We start from the raw sequence: 18,816 nt of genomic DNA, 5'->3' as shown, positions 1-18,816 counted from the left end.
CGGGGAGTAGTATCCCTACTAGTCCCTGTAGCCCCGGCAGTAGCCAAGCTCAAGGCAGGACCCGTCCAGTCGGAAAACGGTGTAGACTGGCCCAAAAACACTAGAATCGTCGGTGAAGGCATCGTCCCATACATCGGAACCGAGAACAAGCCCGACAGCGGTGGAGGAATCCCGGACAATGGAGCTGAAAACGAACCAGGATCCAAGGGAGTCAAAACAGACCCAAACTCAGGCTGCAGAGGCTGTGAAAACGACTTTCGCTGCCCTTGACTCTGGCCCGGAAAGCGCTGGGAAGACTGAGGCTGCTGCCACTGAGCCTCCTGAAATGGCTGAGTAGTCTGAGGCTCTCGCTGAAAATGAGAACGCCGGTGAGCCTCAGGAGATCGTCTACCACGACCAAGCTCCTCCTCGTCCGAGCCTCTAGGCCTCGAGCGCGAGCGGGACCTCCGTCGCTCCTGAAAGATACAAAATCAAAAGGTGTCAACAATACAAAATAAAACAAATGGTAGAAATGAATAATACCTCAAGAACGTCGCTAGAGCTCCGACAACTCGCACCACGCCGAAGCTTGATGATGCAATACTTCAGGGCGTCCACCAGCTTCATGAATCCCATCATCTCCGGGCGGTTAGGCTGAGGATAAAATAAAGAAAAGTCAGTAACAAGAAGTATTAAAAGGGTGGATAATGCGTCGAAGAAAACTCACCGGCTCAAAGACCTCGGGCAGAGACTCCTGCGCCTGTCTGTAACCCTTTGGCGCGTCAGCAATATGGTCCTCAGTGATACCAATCGGCCCTGGATAGCGGACAAACTGAGGAGGAATCTCGATCCTCCCCACAGGGCGGATGGTCGTCTGAAAATATGATCGAATAATCAAGTTATTCGACTATTTAAAACAGAGACTAGTAAAGAAGATCCTCAAAAGAAATCATACCTCAGGAAGACGGGGTGGAGGAGCCAGAGAGGGAAGCAAGTCCCGCGCATAGTCACTCTCCATGTGAACCAGCTCCTGCCATGGAAGAGTATAGCGCTCTTCCCTGTTGATCAACTAGCTGATCAAGCGGGAGTCCAGCATCGACTCTGGTGGAGATGAGGGCACCACAAAGCGATCGCCTCTATGCTGACGGACGACTCGCTCCCCCAAATACCAGACAAAGCGTCCGGTACCAACCAAAATGGTACGGTACGCTGAAAGACGCAGGGCCTTAGGTAGATCAGTCATCCCGGCCCAAGGACGATACTGGACATCAATGGGAACCTGGAAACCATAAAAAGTTGGCGTGAAACAACGGAAACAACATCAGAAGGAAAAAAACGCAACAAAACTAATCCTTACGCCAACAGAAGAGGTGCCTCGGCGTAGTAGCCCACGCAGTGCCGGGACGGACTCCACCCGCGACTCTCCTCGGTCACGCCAGCTGGCCCCGGCAGGGAAATCATGGACCGCTCCGCGACGCCGGCGAAGAGCCAAGCCTGGGAAGTACTCGTAGAACCATAGCTGCGATGAAAGTAATCTTTAGCACATGAGGCGAACAAACTAAAGTGAAACAAAAAGAGAAAAGATCATCACCTCTACGACTCTCCACAGACCATAGACGGTGATGGGAGACTCGTCATTCAGCTGCCGACAGCCATGACGTAGAGATAAAAGAAGATCCGCGTACCCAAGACTAACCCAGCTATAGGACCTTATCTCATGGATCCTGGCCAAAGAGGGGAGGTAGCAAAGGAGTACGCGTGAACTCCTATCAGGAGAGAGGGTCATAGAGATCAGGATCAGGATGAAGATCCGCACCCGCTGCTCAGCCGTCGTATCCTCCATCTCAAAGCCACGAGCTAGAACTGAAGCCAGCTCCGATCGTCCACTCCGAGGACCACCTCGAGACACTGGTCGAGTCCTGATGTGCTGAACGATCGGACCCAACAAATCAGCTGCCTCAGCCAATCCCCAAGATAGATCGGACATCTGACCTACAGCCCGGTCGGTGAAGCGCAGCCCGCTAATCATGCTGAAGTCTAGAGGGGTCACCGTCATCTCCCCCCAAGCAAAATGAAATGTGTTGGTAGTATCCCAGAAATACTCCAACAATGCGCGAACGACCGTCACGCCGCAACCCCGGGGGCTGCGAAACCCTACAACCGCCGTGTAGAAATCTACTAAGTCAGCCGATTCCCATAGGGCGTTCGTAGCAGGATCCCTCGTAATGACCTGGTGAAGTCGAGGGATCAAATCGCCGGCTCCGGAACCATGTTGGCGAAGCGTGCCATCGACTATGCCGGAGAGTGGGCGATGAGAGACATGGTTTTCACGGCAGAAAACCAACTGGTCTGGAGTCCACGGAGGTGGAAACCACCTACCCCTACTCGTAGAAGTCCGAGGCTCGGACTCTAAGACCTCGTCGTCCATGCCCTCAGGAACGGTGGGAGTGTCCTCCCGAAAAGCCCGACGCCGGCCGTGGGTAGAAAGATCGCAATCTCGTCGCCTAGGCATGCTATTATCAAAATCTAAATGACTTAGCATCATTTCCTAAGACATTTAATAAAAGTTGCATATTTATAGAAAATAAAAATCTAAATACTTAGCATCATTTCCTAAGTTATTTAGTTGTTTATTGAATTATATGCTAAATTTTTACCTCCAGGCTAAAAATTGACAAAATTATGGTATTTAGTTTCTCCATGACAAACTAATACTACAGTTCTCCTAGCCGCATGATACTATGTTCTCCATGACAATATAGTACATATGCAAAGTATGAATCAATACATCAAGATTCACCACCATTTTTTCACCATTTCAAGAACAAAAGAGTAACATGAACATTATTTCACAAAGTAGTACCCAAAAATGGTGATTTGCTCAATTCTCCATCAAATCATGCAATTTTTGTCTCAAATTCCTCACAAACACACATACATACATATACAAGTAAAATCATGGAAAGAATTTCAACATAAAACCTTAAAAATCAAAAACCCCCAAATCGATTTTTAAGGGTTTTTCATGGAATTACTTATGTGAAGCAAATTCAAGACAAAAATCAAAGGAAACTTACATGGATGCTTGTAGAGGGTCGAAAATGAGGAAGATAGCAAGAAATTACAACAAAATTGGTGAAAATTCGATCCCGAAAAGCTCGAAAAAGCTCCGGCCACCAGCAGACCGCCGCGACACGGTCAGCAGAATCCGTGACACGGCGAGGCTGTCCCATGTCACGGTAATCTCAAAAGGCGACGGAGCTCATGTGAACCTGACGGCAGCTCCGACGGAAGACAACAACAGCAGCAGCAAAAATTAACAGCAGCGGCTCGCAGCAGAAAAAAAAAAAAAAAAAAGGGGGGGGGGGAATGCAAAACCGCGGTGGCACAGTTGCCGTTCCCGTGTCACGGTAAGCCCGGACGGCCGCCAGTTTCTCTTAGACGTGGCGCGGCGTTTGTGTGAAGCAAGAAGGTGAAAATGGAGAAGTATAGAGAGAGGAGATGAGAAATGGCGAAATGGTGAAGCAAAAACGTGAATTTAAAGCAAAAAAAAGTAACCGTTGCAAACCCCGTTCACCGTGCCACGGTTACCGTTATTGTGTAACGGTACACTGCTGACGTGGCGTGCTGGTATTCGTCGATAAAAAAGCACGATGTTCACGCGTTGACTGATTCAAACAGCAAAAAAAAAGGGTGGGGGAAATATTCCCGTGACACGGGATTTTATCCCGTCTGACGGGAGAGGTTCCCGTGTCACGGCAAAGCTGTGACGTGGCGCGGCAACTCTGTGCATTGTCAGCGAATATTCCTAACGTTTTTGACCAGTTTGAATGATTTTTCGAGGTTATTGGGCGATTATTTTTCGTTGGAATCACGCGGAAAATTCTAACTGATACTTAAAGGGGACTAAAATTACCATTTTACCCCCGGCAAGCATCAAAGTCTATTTTTCGGCATTTTAAGTACTTAATATGGTCGGATAATCGGCTTAAAATTGTGAATCATCTGCGGCCCACGAACCATCATACACTTACCAATTTCAGCAATCGTCGACTTTCCTCAGGCATGGAAAGCGTTATCGATGGATTTTTCTTCAAGTATAGAAAACCGCCAAGTCGGCTTTCCTCAGGCATGGAAGGCATTATCGGTGGATTTTTCTTCAAGTATAGAAAACCGCCAAGTCGGCTTTCCTCAAGCATGGAAGGCATTATCGGTGGATTTTTCTTCAAGTATAGAAAACCACCAAGTCGGCTTTCCTCAGGCTTGGAAGGCATTATCGGTGGATTTTTCTTCAAGTATAGAAAACCATTAAATTCCTTTGTCGGCTTTCCTCAAGCATGGAAGGCATTATCGGTGGATTTCTTCAAGCATAGAATGACACCAAATTCGTTCATCGACTTTCCTCAGGCATGGAAAGTATTATCCTGTAGCTTTCTTCAGGCTTAGAAAACTACCAAACTCTTCAGTCGGCTTTCCTCAAGCATGGAAAGCGTTTCAACAAATGTCACTCGGTGGATTCCTTCAAGCTTAGGAAGCTGCCAAATTCGTTTGTCACCAATACGCTGGTGTCAGATACGTACTCTATCCCTTTACTCTTTTATCTGTGGAATTAACATTTTTCTGCAGGTATCGGCGTATACAGAGTGTTTTAGGATCGCAGAACGTCTTAAATCATTCTCCGTCCCTATCGGCTACTTTGACTATCGTTTTCGAAACTGATGTTTCTACAAACTCAGTCAAAGTGGGGGCTTCTGTAGACACCTAAAAATGTCTCCCCAAAACCAAACCCGATGATAAATAACCTTTCACCGCCACTATTGGTCGGGTTTAATATTTAATCCCGAGAGTGCTTAAAAAATCGTATTTTAATTTTTGAACAGTCCATGGATTAGTCTTGATGTTTGGTAAAAAAACATAGTTTTAATTTCAGCCCAAACTGATTAATTAATTTTAAGCCCAAACCTTTTTTATTTTATTGTCTTATTATTTATTTTTGGCCCAAACCTTTTATTTATTTTTATTTTAATTATTTTCTTATTTTAGCCCGAATAATAAAAGTCAGAAAAGGCCCGAAATTATCAATCGGCACTTAAAAAGCCGAAGGAAATTAGGGTTAAAAATGTATTTAGACGGAAAATGGACTGGAAATTCTTGCGCCACGGCAGACTGCCACCGTGTCACGGGAATCCTTCCCGTCTGACGGTGGGATTTCCCGTGACACGGGAGGTCTGCAGTGACACGGGACGTTCCGTGTCCTTTCCGCGTAAACCCTTAACGCGTTTTTCATCCCGTTTTTTGAAAATTTTCCGTGTCGCACCAAAAATGTACCGTGTCACGGGAATGTGTACCGTCTGACGGTAGAGCTTCCCGTGTCACGGTACAGTCTGACCGTGTCACAAGATACTTTTTTAGGGTTTTTATCATTTTAGGGTTCCGTGTGCTCCCTCAGCACATTTTCCCTATAAATACCCCCTCATTTCTGATGTACGGGGCATGGAGAATTTTATTGTTTTATTTTATCTCTTCTATGCTATTAACCTAAATACTAGCCTACCCTTTTCACTTCAAAATTCCTTCTTCAAGCACTTAAAGGAGTCCATATTTTACTCGAGGTTCTGTCCTTAAACCAAGGCGTGAAAGGTAGAACTGTTTGAGGGTTTGGCCCCAAAATCAACTTTATTTTTATTTAATTTCATTTAATTATTGTTTTATTATTTCCTTGAAGTTACTAACTCGTTTATTATTTTGTAGTTGCAAACAAACAGAATCAAAGTAAGGATCATGCTCCTTTTATTATTATTATTTTTCTAACGATTTTATGTTGTTGGAATTGTGATTAATTGGGTATTAATGTTTGTTCTATTATATTTATTTTGATCACCATATTGCATGTTAAAGGGAATATGTAATTGAAAATCACGCCTAATAAGATAATTTGGACAACCGGTTTAGGATCCTTTTTAATCTTATTATTAATTGAAGTGATCACCAATATTTTAGAATTATGTGTGCATTAATATTCAACCAATTTAGTTAAATAATAGTTTGGAGCGAATTGAATTATTGTTTGTATGCCTTTGAGATCACAGGAATGCTTTTCAATATAAGAATCGAGTAGAGGCCAATACGGGCGAATGTGGCTCCATGACTCACTTCGTACCATCATCCCCGATCTTCCTTTCGTGGTTCCGAACCATATAGAGTTAGTAATCTCATGGATTATGAATGGGGTGTAACCTTCACGGGTCAATCGTTGTTGCCTATCGTGGTCCCTTATCGTGGTTACCTTTTATGATCCGTGAACGGTTTACAAGTTCCTTAAAAACTTGTTGGCGGCTCCCTACTTTATTTGTCCCTAATCGTAATGTCAATTCCTACTTCCTATGAGTGCCAAGCATATTCACCACATGCTTTAACGTAGGCGCACTTCGAACGACGCCTACAGACCCAACAGCTCCTCAACCTCAAGAGGAAAGACGCTGATCTCATTGTCAAACGGCAGCGCAACAGAACTAAACTCTAGTCCCGTAATAAGACTGAAGTCGGTCAGCGTGACCATCATCTCACCCCAGGGGAATTGGAAGGTGTTAGTGGTGTTCCAAAAGAACTCCATCAGGGCACGAGCCACGTGCTGACCCCCACTAGAGGCAATCATGGCCTCTGAGGTCTCAAAAAGTGCAGTCAATCCATTAGACTCCCAGGGAAGTCTCACCTCTCCGTCAATGCCGATGTACATCTTGTACAGGTCGCCCAGGGTATCGCAACCTGAGTCGTGGTCGCACCCTCTCAGAAATATGGTGGACGGGGGAGAAGTACAGAGTCCGCTCATCACACTCAGGGAGGGGACCAAGAGAAGTGGACGGGTCATCGTCCTCCTCTACGGGCTCATGCTCCCGTCGCACATCTCGGGACCATGAACCCAAACCTCATTGTCTAGCCATGCTACATTGTGCAAAATCATCATAAATTAAGGTTCTATAGTATCTAAGGTTCGCCTAGCCGCATGTTACGACATTTTTCAAGAATCCAAACAATTTCTTGCAATACTATGGTAATTATTGTGACAAATTGGACAAGAATTGCTAGCAAAAAACACCAAGAACGAGCCACAATGTGTTCCCGGCCTTAAGAGGTCCACAATGGTGATTTGTTCGTTTCTTCACAAAATTGAGTCAAACAAGTCTCAAATTACTCCCAAGGAAATATATAAACATAATCAAGTAATTTCATGGCATAAGATTTAACAAACAAAGTGAATTAAGCAATTCAAGTTTCGAATTTTCAAGAAATTCGTGGACAAACATGTGCAAAATTCATTAAAACCAGAGTGAGTTTGGAGAAAACTTACATAAATCAGGAAAATGGATGAAATAAGCTTTGATTTGCAACAAATTTGAGCGAATTCGGTTGAGAAAAGAGCAAGAACGAGTAAATTGAAGTTTCGCGGCAAATTCTCAAAGAAAAGCAAGCAGTAGCAGCGAAAATGAAGAAAAAAGGGATATATACGGAAATCCCGACTCTAGTGCCAAGAGACAGGCTTTGGCGCCAGACGATAAGGTTTAGCGCCTGGCACTAGAGCCAAATATGCGGCGCCAGCAATATTTCAGCGGCGACAGACTGTTCAGCCACTCAGTGCGGTTGTTTCAACCTCTTACAATATTTTGGGTTCCTTAGTACACCAGTTAGCCCCTCTAAGCAGTTTGACATGATTTAGTAGTCGGCTCGATTACAATTGCATAAAGTGATCGACCTGATGAATGATCGTCTCACTTAGCTTAAACCGCCTAAGAATTGGCTCATCGCAAGGCACCGACATAATGGTTCATACAGCAAAGGCACCGACATACTGGTTCATAATTCAGAAGGCACCGACATACTGGTTCATAATTCAGCAAAAGGCACCGACATACTGGTTCAAAAGCAGCAAAAGCTGTAACACCCCAATAATTCTCTCTTTAAACATGTGAGGACCCTGAAAAATATTCAAGAGAATTACTGGCGTGCTACCGCCACGTGTTCAAACGTTAAGGCTTTATCAGAAAATAGTAGCGGAAAAACTAACTCAATTATAAATAAGTTTCAAAACTAATAACCAAAACCAAATTAAATGATACAAGCTGGAACCATTAAGGCCCTTATTCAAAACCCAACAAAAGTAGTAAATAAATAAAACTAGAGTTTAAATAAATTCAAACTTATGAAAAGAAATAAACTGCGAATAATAACCAACTCTCCACTCAAAATCCCACAACCCTGATGCAAATGCTGCATGTGTAAGAACCTGTGGTTAATCTGCTCCCCAATATTACAAGTGTAAAAATTGGATCGTCACAGGGTCATTGAAAGGCGAAGGCCATGACCAAAGAAAGACACACAAAGCACACAATCAGCAAATGAGCACATACAAGCTGTAAAACATAAAAGAAATCCCTAACATGCTACTAATAATCAACCATTACGCATCATTAGTTTATAGACTCGGCACATGACTCAACCATCAAATTTATTAAGACTTCACTAGTTAATATTAACTAACTCATTTATTTATTTCATTGGATTTAGCAATAGACAAGGTTGTCCAACCCATGTCCCATTTGGAACATCAATAAAAGAAAAACCCCATGCCTCCTTTCGGAAACATCAATAAGCATCCAACGACCACGGGCGCGACTCCGTGACCGTAGTTAGTATGAGATCTCACCTAACTCCAAGTTTTAAAAAATAATATTTGAAATAGGAGACTCGTAGATCAGACGGCCTCGATAAAAGTACACGGCTAATACCCCATGTACCCCAACCCCTTATTGTCATTACTCCAGATGTGCACCAATCCAGAGTTTTATTGCTCATCCATCTTGCACTTTACGTGATTTATAGGTTTAGACTTGGTGATGACTCATATACATACAATAAAACATTCCAAACACAATTCCACCAAACATGGCAAATTCCCAATTTAAATTCTTGATTTATTAGTGACAAACAACATTTATTAATTATTCCTTTACTACCTCGGTGTATAAACACCTTGAGTGCATAAGGCACCCCAAAACCTTAACCTCGTCTTATAAGACTTGAATTCGTCCTTTACTCATCCTGTTTGCATAATCATGAATGAGTAATAATTTAATCTTTACACCAATCACATACCTTTGCCTTTAAGCGCACCTTGCATAATTAGAGCACAAATAATACTTGCATTATAAACTAGTGCACATCATTTGAAATTCACAATGTATAACCAAACAATTTAACCCAGTCAATCCTATACATGATACTAAGTTCTCGATCCGTCCTTAAACATGCACCTACAAGCAAGGTTTCGTAACTTGTACGTACCTTGAGTAAACGAATTGGTATGTCACTTTACTATCTAGAAATCACCTTTAATAAACTCCTCTCCTAAACCAAACAATAACATCTCAATCAATACTCAATCAGTAAAATTTACAGCAATACTATCTTACTTTAAAACCTTTAAAATCAAAATCAAACAACACTTTAAAATCTTCCCTTTAGTTAAAATTAAAGGCTTATATATAGTGCTTTAAATTTTCTTCATAAAAACCTTAAAATACACTCTTATACATGAAATTACAGAAAGTTTAAAGTTTAATAAAAATCTGAAAAATATTTAAAAACCCCTAATAATCTCCCTTTTTAATGGGTGAGTAAACCCTCTTTATAAAAACATCAAAAGTAGTACTTAGAAACTATTTCCAGCACTTAAAACTTCAATAAAAATTATGCTTAATTAACTTTAAACATAATTAATTTTATTAATCAAACTCAAGGATAATATTTTAAGTATAAAAAAATTTCGTTAAAAATCAAAAACTGCCCGAAAATCATATTTAGAGGCTGAATTTGGCCACGAGAGGGTGGTGCTCACTACCAAAGGTACGTAATGAATCTTTCTTAAAATGTTGTTTCCACATGAAAAACACTACTTTTTCATCAAAATCGGATGAGTTCAGAACCTGATCGGGATTAAAATGGGATTAATATTAACGAATGGAAATCTTAAAAATAAAACACGAATTTAAATGTTCAAAATAATCTGGAATGAAGTTAAACTAATTAGTAGTTATAATCACCAAAATTTCAAAACATCAATACTATAAAAGCCCTAAATCAATTGTTCATAAAAACCCTAAAATCATGATTTTCAATAATTAAACACCCTAGGTTATAAAATTTACAAAATCTGAAAATTATGACATTTATAAAATCTGAAATTATAAAGTTTAATCATCAAAATACTACTTGATACTAATTAAATTACTTTCAAACAATAAAATTAAAACCCATAAATCAATAATTATAATTACACAAATTAATAAAACAAAGGAGAAAGAAAATCAGACTAACATTTTTGTGTGGGAAATTTATAGGGATTTATGGGGTATTTATAGGAGAAAACGTTGTAGGGTAAATAGAAAGATTGGGCCTCATAAAATTAATGGGTCAATTGAGTAAACAAATGGGTTAGGCTTGTTTTATTGGACATAAAATGTAGAATAAAGGTGCATAAAATAATTTGTTCAAATAATTTTCGACCCAGATTAATAATTTGAAACTTTTGAAATTAAATTCTGGAAAATAACAAATAAATATTATAAATAAAATAAAATTTCATTTATAAAATATTTTAAAAATACGGGGGATTACAAAAGCGCCGACGTACTGGCATAGCGGAAGCAAAGTTCAAGCGAGCTTTTAAAGATCGACAAGCGTGGGTCTTCGGTAATTTTCCTCGGAATATTATCACAACAAATGAGGATAGCATCAAGTGAGGATATCATCAGCAGCGTTCCCTAGCTTGCGGAGAGTTGTCACAAACAACTGGAGGTGATTTCAAGCGAAGTTGTCTTCGATCGTGTTCCCTAGCTTGTGGAAGATGGTCACAAAGTGCTAGAAGGTGGTTTCAAGCGAAGCAATCTTCGATGGGGTTCTCTAGCTTGCATAATTCTATCATGGCAGAATTGGATGCAGGTACAAGCGTAGCAGTCTTCAGGCGGCATTCTCTAGCTTGCAGGAGGTCGTCAAAAATACAACAATACAACAGTATAGCAGAAAATCGGTTACTTCAGAGACGTGTGCTCGAAGGTGCAAGATACGAGTTTCTTAACTCTCTTACCTGTTTTAACTAACGCTAGTTTGCAGGTATCGGTGTTACAAGAATGATTTAGGATCGCAAAACGTTCAGAATCATTCTCCGTCCTTATCGATACTTTGACTTTTGTTTTCGAAACTTGCGTTTCTCCAAACTCAGTCAAAGTGGGGGCTTCTGTAGACACCCATTTGTGTCTCCCAAAAACCAAACCCGGTGATGAGTACCTTTCGCGTCGAATCATAATTGAATGAAGTGAAAGTGTGGAAAGTCTAGTGTTGCGGATAGATTTAATTTCTTTTCTCTTCTCTCTGTTTTTTGAAAACCTATTTTAGAAAACAGCCAATCCAGTTTGGTTTGGTCCGTAATAAGGGTCCTATAATAGTGTAGTTGGATGGGGCTTGAAAAGAGCTTTCCAACGATATATGATAAGCCTAATTCAAATGAATAATGAGGAAGTTATGGCCAAATTACTAAACTAGGCCCGGTTTGACACTTATATGCGGCCCAATGATATAGAGGAGGGCCTAATATGGATTTATCATTCCTAATGCAATTAGAATTGATTTTAGTCTTCTAGAATCTTCTAGAAGGTTCTTTTCATTCCGAATTCAATTAGCATTGATAAATTGACTTTGGTTGACTTTTTAGAGTTTTAGTCAGAATAAAGGAGTGTTTTTAAGGAAAATACAATTTTGCCCTTCTGTACGGCTAAATTTTATCTGAATTAAGAAAACGCGTGAAAATAATAATTAGCGCCTGACGACAGACTGGCGTCTGGCGCTAGCCTTAGCGCATGACGCTAATGTTCAGCGCCTGGCGCTAATCTGTTTTATCCTCGTCGAAACTCTGATCTGTTTTTCCATCCGTTTGGCTGATTTTCTCTATAAATAGACTCCTAAAACCTTCGTTTTTCTCATCAACAATCATAAAATATCAATTCTCTCTAATTCTCAAATATTCTCTAGTGTTCTTGTTTTTAAGGATTCTTTTCTTTTCTCTACAAAATTCCGCATTCACAAGACCAAGAAACACCTAGCATAATTCAAAGTTGCCTTCGCCCTAGACGTGAAAGGTTTTAATTTCTGAGGGTTTGGTCCCTAATCTCTATTTTAATTATTTAATTTAATTGTTTGGTTTATTATTTTCCTTGAAGTTACTAACATGTGTATTTTGCTATTAGAAAGAGATATGAGGCATCCAAGTAAGTGCTTTAATTGGTATTTATTGATATTATGATTTAGAAATCATGTCTAGGTTGTTATTATGATTCCTAGTGTCATGTTAGGACGTTTTGATCTTTCTAGTATCATGTTTAGGGTAACAACTAAAAATTCCTAATATCAAGTATGATTAAAAGTATGCTTCCTATATTCTTTCCTAATAGCATGTTAGTATCATGTTAGGGCTAAAGCTTTGATTTTTATTGTTTAGTGACATGCTAGGGTTTGTTATTAATCTTGTTAGTATCATGCCTAGGATCTTGTTATTATTATGCTTTAACATGATTGTGATTTTTATTATGATTATTATTGTTATAATTATAATTGTAATTATTATGATTGTTATTATGTTGCTATATATTTATTGTTATTGCTTGATCACACTTTTTATGCATGTTTAAAGGGAATTGGTACTTGTAATCACGCTTAATAAGAGAATTAATAATCTTGTTAGGGTTAATTTGATTATAATTCAAGTGATTGCCAATAATAGTTTTATTTGTGCATTAATATTCAACCAACATAGATAAATAGGTTTAGGGTAATCTTATTGATTGCATGTTAGTCAGAAAGTGCACATGAATACGATCAGAACAAAGTAGAGGCCTATTATTAGGGCAGGTTCAATCTCTTTTAGGTTGGATTTGTACCTTCATCCCCGAACATCCAGTCATGGTTCCAGACCTATTGGAGTTGATTATCTCCTGGATCGTTAAGGGGTGTAACCTTCACCCTGTGAACGGTTACAAGTTCCTAAAACTTGTTGGCGACTCTTTTTCTCTAGCTTCCTTCCCTTTGGACACCACCATGCTTTAGTGTATGATCACAGTGGGGTTCAAGTTTGGGATAATGCTTGAAATATTCCCTATAAGTAGGATAGAGTCCTAATGTGTCCCAAGTTCTAGTTGGAACTTGTGAGCAAAGGTCTGTATTATAATAGGTTTGTAACTTGGTGTTTGTCCTATTATAGTGGGTTGGTTTTTGTGTTGAAATCCCTTAGAAGGGTCAAAGTTTTACTTCCAGTTGGGCCCTGGAAGGTTTCCTCGTAAAATCCTGTTTGCTTTGTTGAGTTCCTTTTATGTTCTGTTTATAATTTGCAAAAGTAGTCACTAGGAACTCACCTACAATTCACCCCCCCTCTTGTAGTGTTCGTTTCAACTAACAATTGGTATCAGAGCAAGGTTCTCACGGTTAAGCAGATAATTTTGCTAAGTAAGTTCCTGAGGAGAAATGAACTACAAGGAGAAACTTGAAGAAGGGTATTCCACCCAACGTCCACCTATGTTCAATGGTAAGTTTTACACCTACTGGAAGAACGGAGATCTTCATCAAGGCTGAAAATTACCAGGTTTGGCGTGTTATTGAAGCTGGTGATTTTGAGGTAACTTCAACCAATGATAAAAACGAAGTAGTTCCTAAACTTATTTCTTATTATGACAAAGAGGACTATCAGAACTTTGAATTGAATGCTTTAGCAATAAAGTATTTACATTGTGGTCTTGGACCTCATGAACATAATCGTATCATGGGGTGCAAGACTGCTAAACAGATTTGGGATCTACTAGAGGTAACTCATGAAGGTACAAATGAGGTAAAACGTTCTAAAATCGATTTATTAATGTCTAGATATGAAAGGTTTGAAATGCAGTCAAAGGAAACTATAGAAGAAATGTTTACTAGATTTAATGACATAATTAATGAACTAAGTTCCCTTGGCAGGCATATTCCTATTGATGAACATGCTACAAAGATCTTGAGAATCCTTCCACAAGATAAACGGTGGAGATCCAAAGTTACTGCCATGAAGGAAGCAAAGGACTTCACTAAGTTCAATATGGAACAGCTAGTAGGATCATTGATGACTCATGAACTACACCTGAGTTCCAATACTGAAAGTTCCAAAAACAAAAGTCTTGCTCTAAAGGCTCAAGACTCAGAGGACTCAGAAGTTGATGAAGAAGAAATGGACATTCTAGTCAAACGATTTAAAAAGATGATGAATAACCGGAAGTTTGACAAGAACAAGAAGTACAGTGGTTCCAGAGACACTACCTGTTTCAAGTGTGGAGCAAAAGATCATTTCATTAAATACTGTCCACTTAAGGAAGGAAATAACAAAGCTAAGGAGCAATCTAAGGAATCCAGAGTATATAAGCCTTACTTCACTAAGGACAATGTGAAGAAGGTAATGCTCGCTGCCTGGGGAGACACAGATTCAGAAGAGGAAGAAGACCAACCTCCAGAAGAAACGGCTCATTTATGTCTAATGGCAAAAGCCGATGAAAAGGCCAAGCTAAAGGAACTTGAGGCTGAGGTATGGTTTTCTTAAAAAGATTTAAAACATTTTTCTAAAGAGAATCTAATATGTGTTGTTTTAGATATTAAAGAGGAACTTAAAGAATTGCATAGAGCTAAACTGCAAAGTGATAAAGCTTTGACTATATATAAAGAAAATAGTGAGTGGGTTGATAACATGAAATTTGACATTCAATACAGATTCTTTAGTCTTTTTTATGATAACGCTGTTTTAAAAGAGACTATAGAAAGATTGAAACATGATAACATACTTTTAAATGTTGAACTGTCCTTATTAAAACTTGCTATAGATACTCCTAATTCTGAAGTTCCTTCTCTAGCTCGTTTCACCAATTTTGAAAAATTAAAATCTGATTTGGAAAATGCAAAGATGGAGAAAGCTAGACTTGAGGGGGAACTTTGAGAAGGTTAGGAAAGGAAATCAACCTATTGAGTATAGAGTTCCTGACTGGATCACTAATGCTCAGACCAAAAGAATAGAAGGATTAGTTTTTAAGAAGAAGTTCCAAAAGGAAAAGAAGTATGTTAATTTGCCTAGTAGTATTGTTTGTTATTTCTGTGGAAATACAGGACATAAGCAGGTCAAATGTCCTAAGAAAGAAAAAAGTACACAAAAAAATGAAAAATGTGTTGAACAGATTTTGGTTATGAAAAATAATCCCACTCCTATTACACAAAAACCCAAGGAAACCTGGGTTCTTGATACTAACATTTGATTCTTCATGCAGGTTCTAGTGAGGGGGAACAACACTTGGTACCCCGACAGTGGTTGTTCTAAGCACATGACTGGAGATAAATCTAAATTTCTCTCATTGGATTTCTATTATGGAGGAACTGTGACCTTTGGTGATAATATGAAAGGAGACATCATTGCTATTGGAAAAGTAGGAAGGTCACGTGAACTCCGGCGTTGACTATCCTGAAAATGTGACCTGGTCCCACTAAACAACTCAAAGTGTGTTTTGTGGTCCTTTTAAACAACTGTTGTCTTAATAGGTCCTTCTGAACAAAAGAGACACTTTCCTTGGTCCTTTTGAACAAATTTTCCATATTTCTAAAATTATTAGGATTGACTTTAATATTCTAGAATAATCTAGAAGGTTATTTTAAGTTCTACCACATCAAAAAAATAAAAAAAAAATAAAAAATAAATTAAAAAAAAAAAAGAGCATTACAAGTTGAACCTCATCAAATGTTAATGAAACAAATATCAACCTAAAATTGATACACTAGTCAAAGTTGATATACAAATTATTAACATGAATCAATCTACAACAAGAGGAGTAGAGTGTATTCTATAAACGTTAGCAGAATTCAAGTCAAATTGATTAACCAAACAAAATCAACTAAAATAAAAGAACTACACATGAAAGTGACTCACCACTGTTGTAGCCCTAGCAGCATTCCAAAACAGCTCCTTAAAAGTGGAACATGTGGATTGTAGCTTGAAGTTGGCCAGATATGCCTCATACAATACCTTTTCTTAGCCAATGGTACTTGCAATTCAAAGGCTTCTAGGAGACCCTGTTTTACATGTACAAAGTGAATAAATTAGATCAAACATAGTCAGAGTTTATTACTTCCTTTAATTACTGCAATAAAGACTTAGAAGAGCACCTTTTGTTTGTCACACATGAATGTCCAACCACCACCCTCACACACATCACCAAGGTCCTTCTTTAGACACTCCAACAACCAACACCAAGTGTCCTTATTTTCTACTTCAATTATAGCCATGCCAAGGGATAGATCTGATTATTTCCATCTTTGCCCACTGCCACCAGTATTTATCTTGGATAGTCTCCCTTCAGATGACATCCATCACATCTATTAAAGGTCTATAACCTTTTATGAAACCACTTCTCAATGGCTGCAGACAAATGTACATCCTCATAAACAATGGAGGTTCAGGGCTGCTTTCTTCACCTTCTACCACTACACACACCCTAGAGCCAGGACCATACTTTAGGATAGCTTTGCCATAATCCCATACTCTGGCATATTTCTCTGGAACTGACCCATAAATCTTCAACTTAGCCCTAGCTCTGGCAAGCCACCCTTTGGAATAAGTTATTGGGGTTTGGTGAGTCCGACTCACCGCGGAAACAAACCCAAAAACAAGACCGCACTCGCAATAAATAAAACCATAAACATAACTAAATTAATCACAAGATTAAGATAAAACAATTACCTTTTGGAGCGTGCTTCGCCCGACCGAATGGGCTCTTACTTGAAAGCTAGCTCCGAAAACACGAAGCCTCCAACGTTGATCCACCCGACCACCCGCACCAATGAATACCGACAAGGTCCAATGTCTTGGGGTTAGCAAGACCCGACCAATAAAACCCGAGTAATTGAGTTCAAAGGCTTTCACTAAATGTGATACATTTTCCAACTCTTGAGTTCAAGGGTTTTCACTTACTTGTGATGCCCTTTACAACTCTTACTCAAGCATCATTTTTAATGCTCTTACTTGGGTATTTATAGAAAATGATGAGAGTATGATTGTCTCTCCCACCAATGTGGGATAGTGGGATTTTCACATTTTTTTAAAAAAGCAAAATACTCCCTCTGTCCCAGTTTAGTTGCAACATTTTGATTGAACACGCTTACCGATGCACATGTTTGACCGTTAATATCTTTTATTATATACTAATATAAGCCATAAAAATTTATATTAAGAAAATATACATTAAAATAGACCTAAGAACATATTACATGATTACATTGGCTTTCATATAATAGCTAAAAAGATGATCAAAGTGAGATGTGTAAATAGTGCAAAAAGTCAAAATGTTGCAAGTAATTTTGAACGGAGGGAGTAGAATTATTTAAGCAAGCTAGTAATAAATCAACAAGTGTTAACTATTCATGAGAGAGCAAGTGAGGACCACTTGGAGAGGGGGGGGGGACCAGACTTGCTCCTCGCTCTCTTCCTCTCCATGTGCCACATGTCCTCCCTAAGCTCCCACTTGCTCCTCCTTGCTCACGGCCTAGCTACCCGCGCCATAGTCAAGCTATCCACACTTGGAGATGCGGGTTGCTGCTTGCGGCTAGCAAGCCACGCACTCCGAGTGCAGGCTGCTGCTGTACGCTGCTAGCATGCCACGCACTCCGAGTGCGGGCTGTTGCAGCTTGCTGCCCTTGGACGTCGTGGCTGTTAGCAATGTTGCGCTAGCACGCACCAGCCAGCCTTGGCTCGGCTTGGAGCGCATGCTAGCCACCATGCTTGTGCATTATGCCCCTAACACTCGGATTGCTCGGGGTACTCCGATTCTAGGGGTATTTTGGGAATTATGTTGATTTATTACTATTTGCACGTCTCATCATTTACTATTTCTGACTCGACTTCCGACGCTCGGTTTCGACGCTCTAAGCTCGAATTTTCGACGTCTAAATAAATATTACTCGGTCGACTCATTAATTCCTTCTGAATTAATTCGTCGCTTCGGTTCGTTGACTGCTTGGGTGTGACCCGTAGGGTTCAGTCAAGATTAAGCTGTAATATTAATTATGCATTAATATTATTGATCGGAATCGGCCCCCACCCAGGCATTCCGATCACTTGACCTTACTGAATATATTAGCTTTCTGATAATTCTGAACCCACTATCAGAATAATACACTTGTTCAAAGGACACTATTCCTTTCATAAGTTATGGTTATGCCTAAGTCACTCAGAACCCTAGCTTTTAAACTTTTGATTCTCCAACTTGGATTGTGCCTTGATTCCTCAAGATACTAATTAGCAAGATACTGAGCAGTAACCTTGGAGTTCACATTACTCCTCATACACATATGCTTAAGTCTCGAATCTTTGATTAGACAAGCTGCACTGTTGTAGAGTCTTCTAGCAGCCACCTTGAAGTTGCATTTTTTAACCTTATCACTGCACTTCCAGGTAGATTGCCTCTTTTGGAATGCCTCTTTTGGAATTCCACTGACACTTACACCTTCTCTTACATAATGTAGTTATCCTCTCACTACCATTGTGCATATAGTAATACTCATATCTGTTCTTTATTGCATGTGTCCTCAATACTTTCCTTAGAATGGTGTTGTTAGTGAATTGGAGCTCGTTCACTAACACCACTGGTTTTTCTCAATCGGCATCTGCATGAAACCAGGGACTATCATCTTCTTCCTCATCTGATCCATGTAAACTTTTAAGCTCGTCTGACTCAA

This window comes from Chenopodium album, chromosome 1 (assembly GCF_948465745.1).
Source record: "Chenopodium album chromosome 1, dcCheAlbu1.1, whole genome shotgun sequence".
NCBI lineage: Eukaryota > Viridiplantae > Streptophyta > Magnoliopsida > Caryophyllales > Amaranthaceae > Chenopodium > Chenopodium album.
Note: the sequence above shows the minus strand (reverse complement) of the source record.